Source organism: Procambarus clarkii, chromosome 31 (genome assembly GCF_040958095.1).
Source record: "Procambarus clarkii isolate CNS0578487 chromosome 31, FALCON_Pclarkii_2.0, whole genome shotgun sequence".
Taxonomy (NCBI): domain Eukaryota; kingdom Metazoa; phylum Arthropoda; class Malacostraca; order Decapoda; family Cambaridae; genus Procambarus; species Procambarus clarkii.
Window position 1 is genome coordinate 33973871 of NC_091180.1, and position 18120 is coordinate 33991990.

Sequence of the window (18120 nt, forward strand, 5' to 3'; positions counted from 1 at the left end):
GGGGCGTGGGTGACAGTGAACGTATGGGGGCGTGGGTGACAGTGATGGTATGGGGGCGTGGGTGACAGTGATGGTATGGGGGCGTGGGTGACAGTGATGGTATGGTGGCGTGGGTGACAGTGATGGTATGGGGGCGTGGGTGACAGTGAACGTATGGTGGCGTGGGTGACAGTGATGGTATGGGGGCGTGGGTGACAGTGATGGTATGGGGGCGTGGGTGACAGTGATGGTATGGGGGCGTGGGTGACAGTGATGGTATGGGGGCGTGGGTGACAGTGATGGTATGAGGGCGTGGGTGACAGTGATGGTATGGGGGCGTGGGTGACAGTGATGGTATGGGGGCGTGGGTGACAGTGATGATATGGTGGCGTGGGTGACAGTGAACGTATGGTGGCGTGGGTGACAGTGAACGTATGGTGGCGTGGGTGACAGTGATGGTATGGTGGCGTGGGTGACAGTGAACGTATGGTGGCGTGGGTGACAGTGATGGTATGGTGGCGTGGGTGACAGTGAACGTATGGTGGCGTGGGTGACAGTGATGGTATGGTGGCGTGGGTGACAGTGAACGTATGGTGGCGTGGGTGACAGTGATGGTATGGTGGCGTGGGTGACAGTGATGGTATGGTGGCGTGGGTGACAGTGATGGTATTGGGGCGTGGGTGACAGTGATGGTATGGTGGCGTGGGTGACAGTGATGGTATGGGGGCGTGGGTGACAGTGAACGTATGGTGGCGTGGGTGACAGTGATGGTATGGTGGCGTGGGTGACAGTGAACGTATGGTGGCGTGGGTGACAGTGATGGTATAGGGGCGTGGGTGACAGTGATGGTATGGGGGCGTGGGTGACAGTTATATGGGGCGTGGGTGACAGTGATGGTATGGGGGCGTGGGTAACAGTGATGGTATGGGGGCGTGGGTGACAGTGATGGTATGGGGGCGTGGGTGACAGTGAACGTATGGGGGCGTGGGTGACAGTGATGGTATGGGGGCGTGGGTGACAGTGATGGTATGGGGGCGTGGGTGACAGTTATATGGGGCGTGGGTGACAGTGATGGTATGGGGGCGTGGGTGACAGTGATGGTATGGTGGCGTGGGTGACAGTGATGGTATGGTGGCGTGGGTGACAGTGATGGTATGGGGGCGTGGGTGACAGTTATATGGGGCGTGGGTGACAGTGATGGTATGGGGGCGTGGGTGACAGTGATGGTATGGGGGCGTGGGTGACAGTGATGGTATGGGGGCGTGGGTGACAGTGATGGTATGGGGGCGTGGGTGACAGTGATGGTATGGGGGCGTGGGTGACAGTTATATGGGGCGTGGGTGACAGTGATTGTATGGGGGCGTGGGTGACAGTGAACGTATGGGGGCGTGGGTGACAGTGATGGTATGGGGGCGTGGGTGACAGTGATGGTATGGGGGCGTGGGTGACAGTGGTGGTATGGGGGCGTGGGTGACAGTGATGGTATGGGGGCGTTGGTGACAGTGATGGTATGGGGGCGTGGGTGACAGTGATAGTATGGGGGCGTGGGTGACAGTGATGGTATGGGGGCGTGGGTGACAGTGAACGTATGGGGGCGTGGGTGACAGTGATGGTATGGGGGCGTGGGTGACAGTGATGGTATGGGGGCGTGGGTGACAGTGATGGTATGGTGGCGTGGGTGACAGTGATGGTATGGGGGCGTGGGTGACAGTGAACGTATGGTGGCGTGGGTGACAGTGATGGTATGGAGGCGTGGGTGACAGTGATGGTATGGGGGCGTGGGTGACAGTGATGGTATGGGGGCGTGGGTGACAGTGAACGTATGGTGGCGTGGGTGACAGTGATGGTATGGTGGCGTGGGTGACAGTGATGGTATGGTGGCGTGGATGACAGTGATGGTATGGGGGCGTGGGTGACAGTGATGGTATGGTGGCGTGGGTGACAGTGATGGTATGGTGGCGTGGGTGACAGTGATGGTATGGGGGCGTGGGTGACAGTGATGGTATGGTGGCGTGGGTGACAGTGATGGTATGGTGGCGTGGGTGACAGTGATGGTATGGTGGCGTGGGTGACAGTGATGGTATGGTGGCGTGGGTGACAGTGATGGTATGGGGGCGTGGGTGACAGTGATGGTATGGTGGCGTGGGTGACAGTGATGGTATGGTGGCGTGGGTGACAGTGAACGTATGGTGGCGTGGGTGACAGTGATGGTATGGTGGCGTGGGTGACTGTGAACGTATGGTGGCGTGGGTGACAGTGATGGTATGGGAGCGTGGGTGACAGTGATGGTATGGTGGCGTGGGTGACAGTGATGGTATGGTGGCGTGGGTGACAGTGATGGTATGGGGGCGTGGGTGACAGTGATGGTATGGTGGCGTGGGTGACAGTGATGGTATGGGGGCGTGGGTGACAGTGATGGTATGGTCGGCGTGGGTGACAGTGATGGTATGGTGGCGTGGGTGACAGTGATGGTATGGTGGCGTGGGTGACAGTGATGGTATGGGGGCGTGGGTGACAGTGATGGTATGGGGGCATGGGTGACAGTGATGGTATGGGGGCGTGGGTGACAGTGATGATATGGGGGCGTGGGTGACAGTGATGGTATGGGGGCGTGGGTGACAGTGATGGTATGGGGGCGTGGGTGACAGTGATGGTATGGGGGCGTGGGTGACAGTGATGGTATGGGGGCGTGGGTGACAGTGATGGTATGGGGGCGTGGGTGACAGTGATGGTATGGTGGCGTGGGTGACAGTGATGGTATGGGGGCGTGGGTGACAGTGATGGTATGGGGGCATGGGTGACAGTGATGGTATGGGGGCGTGGGTGACAGTGATGATATGGGGGCGTGGGTGACAGTGATGGTATGGGGGCGTGGGTGACAGTGATGGTATGGGGGCGTGGGTGACAGTGATGGTATGGGGGCGTGGGTGACAGTGATGGTATGGGGGCGTGGGTGACAGTGAACGTATGGGGGCGTGGGTGACAGTGATGGTATGGGGGCGTGGGTGACAGTGATGGTATGGTGGCGTGGGTGACAGTGATGGTATGGTGGCGTGGGTGACAGTGATGGTATGGTGGCGTGGATGACAGTGATGGTATGGGGGCGTGGGTGACAGTGATGGTATGGTGGCGTGGGTGACAGTGATGGTATGGTGGCGTGGGTGACAGTGATGGTATGGGGGCGTGGGTGACAGTGATGTATGGTGGCGTGGGTGACAGTGATGGTATGGGGGCGTGGGTGACAGTGATGGTATGGGGGCGTGGGTGACAGTGATGGTATGGTTGCGTGGGTGACAGTGATGGTATGGTGGCGTGGGTGACAGTGATGGTATGGGGGCGTGGGTGACAGTGAACGTATGGGGGCGTGGGTGACAGTGATGGTATGGGGGCGTGGGTGACAGTGATGGTATGGGGGCGTGGGTGACAGTGATGGTATGGTGGCGTGGGTGACAGTGAACGTATGGTGGCGTGGGTGACAGTGATGGTATGGGGGCGTGGGTGACAGTGATGGTATGGTGGCGTGGGTGACAGTGATGGTATGGTGGCGTGGGTGACAGTGATGGTATGGGGGCGTGGGTGACAGTGATGGTATGGTGGCGTGGGTGACAGTGATGGTATGGGGGCGTGGGTGACAGTGATGGTATGGGGGCGTGGGTGACAGTGGTGGTATGGGGGCGTGGGTGACAGTGATGGTATGGGGGCGTGGGTGACAGTAATGGTATGGGGGCGTGGGTGACAGTGATGGTATGGGGGCGTGGGTGACAGTGATGGTATGGGGGCGTGGGTGACAGTGAACGTATGGGGGCGTGGGTGACAGTGATGGTATGGGGGCGTGGGTGACAGTGATGGTATGGGGGCGTGAGTGACAGTGATGGTATGGTGGCGTGGGTGACAGTGATGGTATGGGGGCGTGGGTGACAGTGATGGTATGGTGGCGTGGGTGACAGTGATGGTATGGTGGCGTGGGTGACAGTTATATGGGGCGTGGGTGACAGTGATGGTATGGTGGCGTGGGTGACAGTGATGGTATGGGGGCGTGGGTGACAGTTATATGGGGCGTGGGTGACAGTGATGGTATGGGGGCGTGGGTGACAGTGATGGTATGGGGGCGTGGGTGACAGTGATGGTATGGGGGCGTGGGTGACAGTTTATATGGGGCGTGGGTGACAGTGATGGTATGGGGGCGTGGGTGACAGTGATGGTATGGTGGCATGGGTGACAGTGATGGTATGGTGGCGTGGGTGACAGTTATATGGGGCGTGGGTGACAGTGATGGTATGGTGGCGTGGGTGACAGTGATAGTATGGGGGCGTGGGTGACAGTTATATGGGGCGTGGGTGACAGTGATGGTATGGGGGCGTGGGTAACAGTGATGGTATGGGGGCGTGGGTGACAGTGATGGTATGGGGGCGTGGGTGACAGTGAACGTATGGGGGCGTGGGTGACAGTGATGGTATGGGGGCGTGGGTGACAGTGATGGTATGGGGGCGTGGGTGACAGTTATATGGGGCGTGGGTGACAGTGATGGTATGGGGGCGTGGGTGACAGTGATGGTATGGTGGCGTGGGTGACAGTGATGGTATGGTGGCGTGGGTGACAGTGATGGTATGGGGGCGTGGGTGACAGTTATATGGGGCGTGGGTGACAGTGATGGTATGGGGGCGTGGGTGACAGTGATGGTATGGGGGCGTGGGTGACAGTGATGGTATGGGGGCGTGGGTGACAGTGATGGTATGGGGGCGTGGGTGACAGTGATGGTATGGGGGCGTGGGTGACAGTGATGGTATGGGGGCGTGGGTGACAGTTATATGGGGCGTGGGTGACAGTGATGGTATGGGGGCGTGGGTGACAGTGAACGTATGGGGGCGTGGGTGACAGTGATGGTATGGGGGCGTGGGTGACAGTAATGGTATGGGGGCGTGGGTGACAGTGGTGGTATGGGGGCGTGGGTGACAGTGATGGTATGGGGGCGTTGGTGACAGTGATGGTATGGGGGCGTGGGTGACAGTGATAGTATGGGGGCGTGGGTGACAGTGATGGTATGGGGGCGTGGGTGACAGTGAACGTATGGGGGCGTGGGTGACAGTGATGGTATGGGGGCGTGGGTGACAGTGATGGTATGGGGGCGTGGGTGACAGTGATGGTATGGTGGCGTGGGTGACAGTGATGGTATGGGGGCGTGGGTGACAGTGAACGTATGGTGGCGTGGGTGACAGTGATGGTATGGGGGCGTGGGTGACAGTGATGGTATGGGGGCGTGGGTGACAGTGATGGTATGGGGGCGTGGGTGACAGTGATGGTATGGGGGCGTGGGTGACAGTGATGGTATGAGGGCGTGGGTGACAGTGATGGTATGGGGGCGTGGGTGACAGTGATGGTATGGGGGCGTGGGTGACAGTGATGATATGGTGGCGTGGGTGACAGTGAACGTATGGTGGCGTGGGTGACAGTGAACGTATGGTGGCGTGGGTGACAGTGATGGTATGGTGGCGTGGGTGACAGTGAACGTATGGTGGCGTGGGTGACAGTGATGGTATGGTGGCGTGGGTGACAGTGAACGTATGGTGGCGTGGGTGACAGTGATGGTATGGTGGCGTGGGTGACAGTGAACGTATGGTGGCGTGGGTGACAGTGATGGTATGGTGGCGTGGGTGACAGTGATGGTATGGTGGCGTGGGTGACAGTGATGGTATTGGGGCGTGGGTGACAGTGATGGTATGGTGGCGTGGGTGACAGTGATGGTATGGGGGCGTGGGTGACAGTGAACGTATGGTGGCGTGGGTGACAGTGATGGTATGGTGGCGTGGGTGACAGTGAACGTATGGTGGCGTGGGTGACAGTGATGGTATAGGGGCGTGGGTGACAGTGATGGTATGGGGGCGTGGGTGACAGTTATATGGGGCGTGGGTGACAGTGATGGTATGGGGGCGTGGGTAACAGTGATGGTATGGGGGCGTGGGTGACAGTGATGGTATGGGGGCGTGGGTGACAGTGAACGTATGGGGGCGTGGGTGACAGTGATGGTATGGGGGCGTGGGTGACAGTGATGGTATGGGGGCGTGGGTGACAGTTATATGGGGCGTGGGTGACAGTGATGGTATGGGGGCGTGGGTGACAGTGATGGTATGGTGGCGTGGGTGACAGTGATGGTATGGTGGCGTGGGTGACAGTGATGGTATGGGGGCGTGGGTGACAGTTATATGGGGCGTGGGTGACAGTGATGGTATGGGGGCGTGGGTGACAGTGATGGTATGGGGGCGTGGGTGACAGTGATGGTATGGGGGCGTGGGTGACAGTGATGGTATGGGGGCGTGGGTGACAGTGATGGTATGGGGGCGTGGGTGACAGTTATATGGGGCGTGGGTGACAGTGATTGTATGGGGGCGTGGGTGACAGTGAACGTATGGGGGCGTGGGTGACAGTGATGGTATGGGGGCGTGGGTGACAGTGATGGTATGGGGGCGTGGGTGACAGTGGTGGTATGGGGGCGTGGGTGACAGTGATGGTATGGGGGCGTTGGTGACAGTGATGGTATGGGGGCGTGGGTGACAGTGATAGTATGGGGGCGTGGGTGACAGTGATGGTATGGGGGCGTGGGTGACAGTGAACGTATGGGGGCGTGGGTGACAGTGATGGTATGGGGGCGTGGGTGACAGTGATGGTATGGGGGCGTGGGTGACAGTGATGGTATGGTGGCGTGGGTGACAGTGATGGTATGGGGGCGTGGGTGACAGTGAACGTATGGTGGCGTGGGTGACAGTGATGGTATGGAGGCGTGGGTGACAGTGATGGTATGGGGGCGTGGGTGACAGTGATGGTATGGGGGCGTGGGTGACAGTGATGGTATGGGGGCGTGGGTGACAGTGATGGTATGGGGGCGTGGGTGACAGTGATGGTATGGGGGCGTGGGTGACAGTGATGATATGGTGGCGTGGGTGACATTGAACGTATGGTGGCGTGGGTGACAGTGAACGTATGGTGGCGTGGGTGACAGTGATGGTATGGTGGCGTGGGTGACAGTGAACGTATGGTGGCGTGGGTGACAGTGATGGTATGGTGGCGTGGGTGACAGTGAACGTATGGTGGCGTGGGTGACAGTGATGGTATGGTGGCGTGGGTGACAGTGAACGTATGGTGGCGTGGGTGACAGTGATGGTATGGTGGCGTGGGTGACAGTGATGGTATGGTGGCGTGGGTGACAGTGATGGTATGGGGGCGTGGGTGACAGTGATGGTATGGTGGCGTGGGTGACAGTGATGGTATGGGGGCGTGGGTGACAGTGAACGTATGGTGGCGTGGGTGACAGTGATGGTATGGTGGCGTGGGTGACAGTGATGGTATGGGGGCGTGGGTGACGGTGATGGTATGGGGGCGTGGGTGACAGTGATGGTATGGGGGCGTGGGTGACAGTGAACGTATGGGGGCGTGGGTGACAGTGATGGTATGGGGGCGTGGGTGACAGTGATGGTATGGTGGCGTGGGTGACAGTGAACGTATGGTGGCGTGGGTGACAGTGAACGTATGGTGGCGTGGGTGACAGTGATGGTATGGTGGCGTGGGTGACAGTGATGGTATGGTGGCGTGGGTGACAGTGATGGTATGGTGGCGTGGGTGACAGTGATGTTATGGTGGCGTGGGTGACAGTGATGGTATGGTGGCGTGGGTGACAGTGATGGTATGGTGGCGTGGGTGAAAGTGATGGTATGGGGGCGTGGGTGACAGTGATGGTATGGTGGCGTGGGTGACAGTGATGGTATGGGGGCGTGGGTGACAGTGATGGTATGGGGGCGTGGGTGACAGTGATGGTATGGGGGCGTGGGTGACAGTGATGGTATGGTGGCGTGGGTGACAGTGATGGTATGGGGGCGTGGGTGACAGTGATGGTATGGGGGCGTGGGTGACAGTGATGGTATGGGGGCGTGGGTGACAGTGATGGTATGGGGGCGTGGGTGACAGTGATGGTATGGGGGCGTGGGTGACAGTGATGGTATGGTGGCGTGGGTGACAGTGATGGTATAGGGGCGTGGGTGACAGTGATGGTATGGGGTCGTGGGTGACAGTGAACGTATGGTGGCGTGGGTGACAGTGAACGTATGGTGGCGTGGGTGACAGTGATGGTATGGTGGCGTGGGTGACAGTGATGGTATGGGGGCGTGGGTGACAGTGATGGTATGGGGGCGTGGGTGACAGTGAACGTATGGTGGCGTGGGTGACAGTGATGGTATGGGGGCGTGGGTGACGGTGATGGTATGGGGGCGTGGGTGACAGTGATGGTATGGGGGCGTGGGTGACAGTGAACGTATGGGGGCGTGGGTGACAGTGATGGTATGGGGGCGTGGGTGACAGTGATGGTATGGGGGCGTGGGTGACAGTGATGGTATGGGGGCGTGGGTGACAGTGATGGTATGGGGGCGTGGGTGACAGTGATGGTATGGGGGCGTGGGTGACAGTGATGGTATGGTGGCGTGGGTGACAGTGATGGTATGGGGGCGTGGGTGACAGTGATGGCAAATGAGGCATGAGGCTAATGCAGTGTTTGCAGCCCTAACGGAAACTCACACAAAGGACTACCTTGATGGTGAAATATGGATCTCAGAATACAATCTCTTCAGATGTGATGGGAAACACCGGCTTCAGGGTGGGGTCAGCCTCTACATCAAAGACACACTCATCTGTACTGAGCTGCTAAACACCTCAAATGATATGGTGGAAGTGCTGATAGTCAAAATAGAGATCCTAAATGTAGTTGTTGTCCTTGTATATAAGTCACCGGAGGCAAACCCTCAGCAGTTTAAAGACCAACTAATGAAAATAGAGCACTGCTTGGAAAACCTCACAAATCCAGCTCCGAACATCATCCTGCTTGGGGACTTCAGCCTACGGCACCTGAAATGGAAGCACCTGGCTAATACAGTAATATCAGAAAGAATACCAGGAAGTAGCCTAAATGAACAGGCACATGCAAATGACCTGCTACGGATGTGCGATAGGTTTGCCTTAAACCAGCAAATAGTAGAACCAACTAGGAAGGAGAACACGCTGGACCTCATTTTCACTAATAATAATGAGTTGATCGGGAACATAATGATTACAAATACCTGTTACTCAGATCACAACTTAATTGAAGTTCTGACAACCATGGGGAATGGACCTTCAAAACCAGTCCAGATTCCCGGTGGAGGAGATTTCAGCAAATTCAACTTCAATAATAAACGGATAAACTGGGAGCAAATAAACCAGGACTTCACAGAAATAAACTGGGAAGAACAGCTAGGAAATGCAAACCTGAACCAGTGCCTGGAAACAATAAGCTCAGTAGCACTAGAAATATGTTCAAACCGCATACCCCTAAGAAAAAAGAGAAAGAGATGCAGATTGGAACGGGAACGTCGTTTCCTATATAGGCGAAGAAAACGAATCGCGGAACAACTTGAGAGTTGCACCCTATCTCAAGAACGGCGAAGAAGGTTAGGTAGAGAAATAGAAACAATTGAACTCAAGCTACAAGAATCATACAAAACCCAGGAGAGGCAAAGAGAGCAAAAGGTCATCAGTGAAATAGAGAGAAATCCGAAATATTTTTTCTCCTATGCAAAATCAAGATAAAAAACCACATCTAGTATCGGGCCCCTACGAAAGGGAGATGGAACTTTCACCGATGACAACAAAGAAATGAGCGAGTTACTGAGGAAGCAATACGACTCTGTTTTCAGCGAGCCATTAAATGCACTAAAGATTAATAACCCAAATGAATTTTTCATGGATATGATACCAACATCAAATCATATATCAGACGTCGCCCTATCCCCACTAGATTTTGAAGAAGCCATAAACAGTATGCCTATGCACTTCTGCACCAGGCCCGGATTCTTGGAACTCCATATTCATCAAGAACTGTAAAAAACCACTATCGCAGGCCCTTCACATTCTGTGGAGACAAAGCCTAGATACTGGCGTTATCCCTGACATACTAAAAACAGCAGAGATAGCACCACTCCATAAAGGAGGAAATAAGGCAGAGGCAAAAAATTACAGACCGATAGCACTAACATCGCACATCATAAAAATTTTTGAGTGCTAAGAAGTAAGATCACAAAATACATGGAATCACAGCATCTCCATAACCCCGGACAACATGGTTTCAGAACAGGGCGCTCTTGCCTGTCGCAGTTGCTGGACCACTATGATATGGCATTAGATGCTATGGAAGACAAACAAAACGCTGATGTAATTTACACAGATTTCGCAAAAGCTTTTGATAAATGTGACCATGGTGTTATTGCACATAAAATGCGTTCAAAAGGAATTACCGGGAAAATAGGCAGATGGATCTACAATTTCCTGACTAACAGAATGTGTAATAGTCAACAAAATAAAATCCAGCCCATCAACCGTGAAGAGCTCAGTTTCCCAGGGTACTGTGCTTGCTCCAGTACTTTTTCTCATCCTCATATCGGACATAGACCAGAACACAACCTATAGCACTGTATCATCCTTTGCAGATGACACTAGGATTTTTATGAGAGTTGGCAACATAGAGGACACGGCAAACCTCCAATCAGATGTAGATCAGGTCTTTCTATGGGCTACAGAAAATAATATGGTATTTAACGAGGATAAGTTCCAGCTCATGCGCAACGGAAAAATTGAAAATATAAAAACGGAAACCACGTACAAAACTCGGGCAAATCATAACATAGAACGAAAAGGCAATGTAAAGGATCTGGGTGTACTCATGTCGGAAGACCTTACCTTTAAAGAACACAATAAAGTAGCCGTCACAACTGCAAGAAAAATGACAGGTTGGATAACAAGAACTTTTCACACTAGAGATGCTATACCGATGATGATACTTTTCAAAACGCTAGTGCTCTCTAGAGTGGAGTACTGCTGCACAATGACAGCCCCTTTCAAAGCTGGAGAAATTGCTGACCTGGAGAGCGTGCAGAGATCCTTTACTGCTAGAATCCACTCAGTAAAACATCTAAATTACTGGGACCGACTAAAGAGCCTAAATCTGTACTCCCTTGAGCGCAGGCGGGAGAGATACATAATAATTTACACGTGGAAAATAATTGAGGGGCTGGTCCCAAACCTGCACACAGAAATAACATCACATGAGACCAGAAGACATGGCAGGATGTGCAGAATACCCCCGTTGAAAAGCAGAGGTGCAACAGGTGCTCTGAGAGAGAACTATCAACATCAGAGGCCCGAGACTGTTCAACACGCTTCCACTACACATAAGGGGCATAACTGGCAAACCCCTCACAGTGTTCAAGAGAGAACTGGATAAGCACCTCCAAAGGATACCTGATCAACCAGGCTGTGACTCATACGTCAGGCTGCGAGCAGCCGCGTCTAACAGCCTGGTTGATCAGTCCAGCAACCAGGAGGCCTGGTCGACGACCGGGCCGCGGGGACACTAAGCCTCGGAAGCACCTCAAGGTAAGGTAAAGATGGTATGGGGGCGTGGGTGACAGTGAACGTATGGGGGCGTGGGTGACAGTGAACGTATGGGGGCGTGGGTGACAGTGAACGTATGGGGGCGTGGGTGACAGTGAACGTATGGGGGCGTGGGTGACAGTGAACGTATGGGGGCGTGGGTGACAGTGAACGTATGGGGGCGTGGGTGACAGTGAACGTATGGGGGCGTGGGTGACAGTGAACGTATGGGGGCGTGGGTGACAGTGAACGTATGGGGGCGTGGGTGACAGTGAACGTATGGGGGCGTGGGTGACAGTGAACGTATGGGGGCGTGGGTGACAGTGAACATATGGGGGCGTGGGTGACAGTGAACGTATGGGGGCGTGGGTGACAGTAAACATTCTCTCTCACAATCCCGTCCTCTTGAATCGCCTCAGCGGACAATAAACGGTGTACTAACGGCGCCAACCCAAAGCCACCCAACATAACCTAACCCAAGCAGAGCAACCGTGGCTTATGAGCCACCGTGATTCACAGTACACCATATTTTCTACGTTGGGGTTTTTAGCGTCAAAATATGGTGAATTAAATGAACAAATCCACAAGGGCCGTGACGAAGGTTCGAACCTACGTCCGAGAGGATCCCAGACGCTGCCTTAATCATTTAATATGTCGTAGCTCAGTCGACTGAGCTACGACATAGTTAAAAGAATTGCAACCGAGAAATCATCGTGATTTACCAAGGGATCCTGCAGCCTCTCCGAGACACAAACCAGGGTTTGATGCAATTCCCCCCGTCCACTCGACCTATGTCAATAAGCTTCCCGGTTGCAATTCTTTTAACCATGTCGTAGCTCAGTCGATTAAGGCAGCGTCTGGGATCCTCTCGGACGTAGGTTCGAATCCTCGTCACGGCCCTTGTGGATTTGTTCCCTTTTTCTCAGTTAGGACTTGATATAAGGATTCACCAGAGACCAGGGGCCAGATTCACGAAAGCACTTACGCAAACACTTAAGAACCTGTACATCTTTTCTCAATCTTTGGAGGCTTTGTTTACAATTATTAAACAGTTAATGAGCTCCGAAGCACCAGGAGGCTGTTTATAACAATACCAACAGTTGAATGGGAAGTTTTCATGCTTGTAAACTGTTTAATAAATGTTATCAAAGCCGTCAAAGATTGAGGAAAGATGTACACGTTCGCAAGTGCTTGCGTAAGTGCTTTCGTGACTCTGGCCCCAGGTCGTCTCCACCACCTCTGGCAGTGTTACGAGGGAATCTCTCTCTATAGTTTCTGAATGTCCCTTTGAAACGACTTATAAGAACAACTGTAATTAGTGTCTTATTGTTTAAGAGTGATTAAGAGACGTCTTGCAGAGCTTGGTGGTTAACTGTGCATCACACGGCCCTTCACTATGGCGGCGCTCAGATTGTTGTTGTTGTTGTTATACATTCAGCTACTCGGAAGTTCCAAGTAGCACGGGCTATGGTGAGCCCGTAACTGAGATTGAATTACTGTGATATTATATGCGTGTCCTATACCTATAGGGCGCCTGATAGCATGGTGGACAGCGCTTCGGATTCGTAGTCCTGAGGTTCCGGGTTCGATTCCCGGTGGAAGCGGAGACAAACAAATGGGCAAAATGTTTCTTTCACCCTGATGGCCCCTGTTCACCTAGCAGTAAATAGGTACCTGGGAGTTAGACAGCTGCTACGGGCTGCTTCCTGGGGGATGTGTAACAAAGAGGATGCCTCGTCGAGGCCCGGGCCGCGGGGACACTAAGACCCGAAATCATCTCAAGATAACCTCAAGATATACCCTTTGTGTGTAGATTAGTCTGTAATTTAGTGAGTGGTGGCAATTCTCCTTGTACTTCAACTGGCCACGCGGTTAGAGTGGATTGGGCAAGATGATTTGTAAAATTTGCAGTTCTCTTGATTTGGTACAACGAACTTAAAACAGTACTAACCTTACGAACCCCATCAACCTACCCAACCCAAGCAACCTAACCTAACCCAAGCAACCTAACTTAAGCCAAGCAACCTACCTAAGCCAAGCAACCTACCTAAGCCAAGCAACCTACCTAAGCCAAGCAACCTAACTTAAGCCAAGCAACCTACCTAAGCCAAGCAACCTACCTAAGCCAAGCAATCTACCTAAGCCAAGCAACCTACCTAAGCCAAGCAATCTACCTAAGCCAAGCAACCTACCTAAGCCAAGCAACCTAACTTAAGCCAAGCAACCTACCTAAGCCAAGCAATCTACCTAAGCCAAGCAACCTACCTAAGCCAAGCAACCTACCTAAGCCAAGCAACCTAACTTAAGCCAAGCAACCTACCTAAGCCAAGCAACCTACCTAAGCCAAGCAATCTACCTAAGCCAAGCAACCTAACTTAAGCCAAGCAACCTACCTAAGCCTAGCAACCTAACTTAAGCCAAGCAACCTACCTAAGCCAAGCAACCTACCTAAGCCAAGCAACCTACCTAAGCCTAGCAACCTAACTTAAGGCAAGCAACCTACCTAAGCCAAGCAACCTACCTAAGCCAAGCAATCTACCTAAGCCAAGCAACCTACCTAAGCCAAGCAACCTACCTAAGCCAAGCAACCTAACTTAAGCCAAGCAACCTACCTAAGCCAAGCAACCTACCTAAGCCAAGCAATCTACCTAAGCCAAGCAACCTAACTTAAGCCAAGCAACCTACCTAAGCCTAGCAACCTAACTTAAGGCAAGCAACCTACCTAAGCCAAGCAACCTACCTAAGCCAAGCAATCTACCTAAGCCAAGCAACCTACCTAAGCCAAGCAACCTACCTAAGCCAAGCAACCTAACTTAAGCCAAGCAACCTACCTAAGCCAAGCAACCTACCTAAGCCAAGCAATCTACCTAAGCCAAGCAACCTAACTTAAGCCAAGCAACCTACCTAAGCCTAGCAACCTAACTTAAGGCAAGCAACCTACCTAAGCCAAGCAACCTACCTAAGCCAAGCAATCTACCTAAGCCAAGCAACCTACCTAAGCCAAGCAACCTACCTAAGCCAAGCAACCTAACTTAAGCCAAGCAACCTACCTAAGCCAAGCAACCTACCTAAGCCAAGCAATCTACCTAAGCCAAGCAACCTAACTTAAGCCAAGCAACCTACCTAAGCCTAGCAACCTAACTTAAGGCAAGCAACCTACCTAAGCCAAGCAACCTACCTAAGCCAAGCAATCTACCTAAGCCAAGCAATCTACCTAAGCCAAGCAACCTACCTAAGCCAAGCAATCTACCTAAGCCAAGCAATCTACCTAAGCCAAGCAATCTACCTAAGCCAAGCAACCTAACTTAAGCCAAGCAACCTAACTTAAGCCAAGCAACCTACCTAAGCCAAGCAATCTACCTAAGCCAAGCAATCTACCTAAGCCAAGCAACCTACCTAAGCCAAGCAATCTACCTAAGCCAAGCAATCTACCTAAGCCTAGCAACCTAACTTAAGCCAAGCAACCTACCTAAGCCAAGCAATCTACTTAAGCCAAGCAATCTACCTAAGCCAAGCAATCTACCTAAGCCAAGCAACCTAACTTAAGCCAAGCAACCTACCTAAGCCAAGCAACCTACCTAAGCCAAGCAATCTACCTAAGCGAAGCAACCTACCTAAGCCAAGCAACCTAACTTAAGCCAACCTACCCATGCATAGAAAACGCGGATATTTGTGAGACACTTGTCATCATAAGCGTTGTAATGTGGGAACCATCACGTTCAAAATTAAATGTTAGTTAGATGATGTTGTTGTTGTTTAAGATTCACTACCTGGAACAAAGTTCCAAGTAGCACGGGCTATGGTGAGCCCGTCGTGTTAGTTAGAATTACTAATGAAACGTTAGTTGAGAGGACGGGTACGAATTAGAGGAAGGTAGAACGAGCCAAGAAGGTGTAATTATTATCTTGCAAGTGTACGCAAAACACAGTAATTTCAGAAGCGGAATACAGTCTTTACGCAAGAAGTGTCGTGCTGTATTTGGCTGTCGAGAAGCATCTAATGCAGAAATGTCACTGTGCTGTTATTTGAGTCTCGGGCCAACTTCTTCCTAATGCTTGTAAGTTTTGGCCCGAGGGGCGAGTTTGTTGAGGAGCGTCACTCATCCTGTGAGTGGACACACCGCCATAATGACAGTATTGGGCAGCGTCACTCTTCCTGTGACTGGACACACCGCCATAGTGACAGTATTGGGCAGCGCCACTCATCCTGTGAGTGGACACACCGCCATAGTGACAGTATTGGGCAGCGCCACTCATCCTGTGAGTGGACACACCGCCATAGTGACAGTATTGGGCAGCGCCACTCATCCTGTGAGTGGACACACCGCCATAGTGACAGTATTGGGCAGCGCCACTCATCCTGTGAGTGGACACACCGCCATAGTGACAGTATTGGGCAGCGCCACTCATCCTGTGAGTGGACACACCGCCATAGTGACAGTATTGGGCAGCGCCACTCATCCTGTGAGTGGACACACCGCCATAGTGACAGTATTGGGCAGCGCCACTCATCCTGTGAGTGGACACACCGCCATAGTGACAGTATTGGGCAGCGCCACTCATCCTGTGAGTGGACACACCGCCATAGTGACAGTATTGGGCAGCGCCACTCATCCTGTGAGTGGACACACCGCCATAGTGACAGTATTGGTCAGCGTCACTCATCGTGTGAGTGGACACACCGCCATAGTGACAGTATTGGGCAGCGTCACTCATCGTGTGAGTGGACACACCGCCATAGTGACAGTATTGGGCAGCGTCACTCATCCTGTGAGTGGACACACCGCCATAGTGAGAGTATTGGGCAGCGCCACTCATCCTGTGAGTGGACACACCACCATAGTGAGAGTATTGGGCAGCGCCACTCATCCTGTGAGTGGACACACCGCCATAGTGACAGTATTGGGCAGCGCCACTCATCCTGTGAGTGGACACACCGCCATAGTGACAGTATTGGGCAGCGTCACTCATCCTGTGAGTGGCCACACCGCCATAGTGACAGTATTGGGCAGCTCCACTCATCCTGTGAGTGGACACACCACCATAGTGAGAGTATTGGGCAGCGCCACTCATCCTGTGAGTGGACACACCGCCATAGTGAGAGTATTGGGCAGCGCCACTCATCCTGTGAGTGGACACACCGCCATAGTGACAGTATTGGGCAGCGCCACTCATCCTGTGAGTGGACACACCGCCATAGTGACAGTATTGGGCAGCGCCACTCATCCTGTGAGTGGACACACCGCCATAGTGACAGTATTGGGCAGCGCCACTCATCCTGTGAGTGGACACACCGCCATAGTGACAGTATTGGGCAGCGCCACTCATCCTGTGAGTGGACACACCGCCATAGTGACAGTATTGGGCAGCGCCACTCATCCTGTGAGTGGACACACCGCCATAGTGACAGTATTGGGCAGCGCCACTCATCCTGTGAGTGGACACACCGCCATAGTGACAGTATTGGGCAGCGCCACTCATCCTGTGAGTGGACACACCGCCATAGTGACAGTATTGGGCAGCGCCACTCATCCTGTGAGTGGACACACCGCCATAGTGACAGTATTGGGCAGCGTCACTCTTCCTGTGAGTGGACACACCGCTATAGTGAGAGTATTGGGCAGCGCCACTCATCCTGTGAGTGGACACACCGCCATAGTGACAGTATTGGGCAGCGTCACTCATCCTGTGAGTGGACACACCGCCATAGTGACAGTATTGGGCAGCGCCACTCGTCCTGTGAGTGGACACACCGCCATAGTGACAGTATTGGTCAGCGCCACTCGTCCTGTGAGTGGACACACCGCCATAGTGACAGTATTGGTCAGCGCCACTCGTCCTGTGAGTGGACACACCGCGATAGTGACAGTATTGGTCAGCGCCACTCGTCCTGTGAGTGGACACACCGCGATAGTGACAGTATTGGGCAGCGCCACTCATCCTGTGAGTGGACACACCGCCATAGTGACAGTATTGGGCAGCGCCACTCATCCTGTGAGTGGACACACCGCCATAGTGACAGTATTGGGCAGCGCCACTCATCCTGTGAGTGGACACACCGCCATAGTGACAGTATTGGGCAGCGCCACTCATCCTGTGAGTGGACACACCGCCATAGTGACAGTATTGGGCAGCGCCACTCATCCTGTGAGTGGACACACCGCCATAGTGACAGTATTGGGCAGCGCCACTCATCCTGTGAGTGGACACACCGCCATAGTGACAGTATTGGTCAGCGCCACTCATCCTGTGAGTGGACACACCGCCATAGTGACAGTATTGGTCAGCGCCACTCATCCTGTGAGTGGACACACCGCCATAGTGACAGTATTGGGCAGCGCCACTCATCCTGTGAGTGGACACACCGCCATAGTGACAGTATTGGGCAGCGCCACTCATCCTGTGAGTGGACACACCGCCATAGTGACAGTATTGGGCAGCGCCACTCATCCTGTGAGTGGACACACCGCCATAGTGACAGTATTGGGCAGCGCCACTCATCCTGTGAGTGGACACACCGCCATAGTGACAGTATTGGGCAGCGCCACTCATCCTGTGAGTGGACACACCGCCATAGTGACAGTATTGGGCAGCGCCACTCATCCTGTGAGTGGACACACCGCCATAGTGACAGTATTGGGCAGCGCCACTCATCCTGTGAGTGGACACACCACCATAGTGACAGTATTGGGCAGCG